The sequence below is a fragment of the Filicampus tigris genome, chromosome 2 (assembly GCF_054856515.1).
Source record: "Filicampus tigris isolate MCC_2025a chromosome 2, RoL_Ftig_1.0, whole genome shotgun sequence".
NCBI lineage: Eukaryota > Metazoa > Chordata > Actinopteri > Syngnathiformes > Syngnathidae > Filicampus > Filicampus tigris.
Genome location: NC_141218.1, coordinates 366049 through 368374, shown reverse-complemented (window position 1 = coordinate 368374; position 2326 = coordinate 366049). Strand labels below are relative to the sequence as shown.

The 2326-nt window shown below is 38.7% G+C and overlaps 1 long non-coding RNA gene across 1 annotated transcript; it reads right to left on the bottom strand.

The window, feature by feature from the left end:
- Positions 1-856: 856 nt before the first annotated feature.
- On the bottom strand, positions 857-2110 carry LOC147150682 (uncharacterized). Its single transcript, XR_015085864.1, has 2 exons — positions 1181-2110; positions 857-1078 (listed from the first exon to the last, which is right to left on the bottom strand). It is a non-coding gene; the product is annotated as an uncharacterized LOC147150682 (long non-coding RNA).
- Between the last annotated feature and the right edge of the window lie 216 nt (positions 2111-2326).

Genomic DNA, 2326 nt, shown 5'->3' with positions numbered 1-2326 from the left:
GAGCGAGCGCTTATTACTCAAGTACTGTGTGTGAATAGTTTTACCGCCACCGATTCAAGCAGATCCGGCCGCGTGGCCGGCGGGAATGCCGTGATCGTCTTTCAGCTCCGATGGGGACGGCCACAACTCCTCAGTAAGCTGCAGTAATATTAGCAGGGTTTTTTTTGTAGAGGATAAAGAACGTATGCCAGTGTGTGTTGCTTTGTTTACACGTGTTCTATTATTCATTGCTTAGCTTGAAGGGATACAACACTGGCACCGACGCTATTTATTAGCCTGACTGTGGCGTTATGCGTTGTTGGGTAGCATCAAGCTAAAGTGACTTAATTGAGGACTTTGGATTGATGGATTTTGTTTGCCGTCTCCCTGCTTTTAAAATTCGAGCAACCGGGTCGGTCGGTGTCTCTCTTTCTCTCCGTCACCCTTCAACTTTCATCCTCTTCACTCTGCGGGCTTGCTGACTCAGCAGCGGCGTCATTAAGCACAGGCAAAGGAAAAGATGAGCACCCACACATAGACTGCATCTTTAATGACCGCACGCACGCACGCACGCACGCGCGCGCACGCACACAGGGTGGTGCCCTCATTACGCCAAATATATGCATGTGCATCCATTGTTCCTCCGAGCAGCCGCCCTCCTTCCTTGCAAACTGATTTGATTTTTTTTTTCTATTCGTGTACGCCATCCGTTCGTGCTTAAGCGGTCGAAAATGTCAAATAGTTCACGTTGTGTGACTCGCGTGTCGCTACTCATTTGGTGTGGCGCCGCCTAGTGGCCAAAAGGCGAATGTGTGGCACGCATCAAATGGAAGTACTGTACAGTATTAAAAGCAGTAAGCAAGGAGGACTAATCGTGTTTTGTTTTTTTAAACAATTGCATTATTATCAATGGTAGTCCATCATATTTTGTATTGGTGTAAATGCTAAAATCTTGACTGACATGTTTATTCTGTTTAATACTCTCAGCTGTAGTCTTCAAATAGTTAAGACTATAAGTTAAGCATTGATGTTGTGCATAAAACCATTGGATATGACTTTCGTTACCTGCCTTTTTGTCCCATCCGGCTCTTCGTCCACCCTGCACAATACACACAGGTACACGACTCATCAAAACTATACAACAAGACAAGTGGAAACGATGAAAACATTTTGAAACGTGCACCAACTACATCATACTCACCGAGTGATGCGGGGTCGGACTTGGCTGTAACAAGTTTTGCTCTGACCAACCAATCAACTCCAGTCGGCTAAAGAAACAGTCCGATTGCTCTCTGGGCAGATTAGACTGAGAGGGAAACACAAAGGCTGAAATCTGATTGGACAAAAAAAAAATAAATTAAAAAAAAAGTCTAACATCGGCATAGATTTATTGGAGAAAAACAAATCCAATTTCATGGTGCGCAATAAAAACACATTTGTTTTCAGTCTGTCACATACTTGTTTATTGCAGCATATTTCTATGGAGACATTCAATTCCTTACCACAGGACGGTGAGAGATCACTTTTGACAAATCAGTACACGCTTAAATCTCTCATTCAACATTAAAATGGTTATTAGTCATTTAAAAAAAAGTTACTAGAATGACTCCAATTCATGTCAATAATACAAAAATAAATAGAGAAACTCTTTTGTTGTTGTTTGTTTGTTTCAGAGGACAAACGAGTTAAGACTCGAGGTGACGTCATCTCATCTTCACCCCGGCTCGATCGGCTGGGAAAATGGAATGTGTTCGCATATGTCCGCGCTCCTTCTCTGTCGCAGCACGTCCCGTGGAATGTTTTCAAATTCACAAATCAGCAGTACTAAAAAGCCCCTAAACACAGCTCCTGTGTGGCAAGTGTAAAAAAAAAAAAAAAAAGGATAATAATAAGACCGCGCACGTCAAATATGGACAGCGATTAGCATGTGTGACTCAGGTGTTATTGATTCCGGTCCAGCTCAAACATTTCTCAGTGTGTTACTGGGAAAACGCTTGTGACTTTTAATTAGCGATTGTCTGCCACTTTTGCCAAGTTGACCCGACTTTGTCATCCAGGAAGGGCTTGAAAATTCATTAAGACGTGGAAAGGCAGATGTGCCCCCCCTTCAAAATGTTTTTTTTTATATATATATATATATATATATATATATATATATATATATATATATATATATATATATATATATATATATATATATATATATATATATATATATATATATATATATATATATATATATATATATATATATATATATATATATATATATATATATATATATATATATATATATATATATATATATATATATATATATATATATATATATATATATATATATATA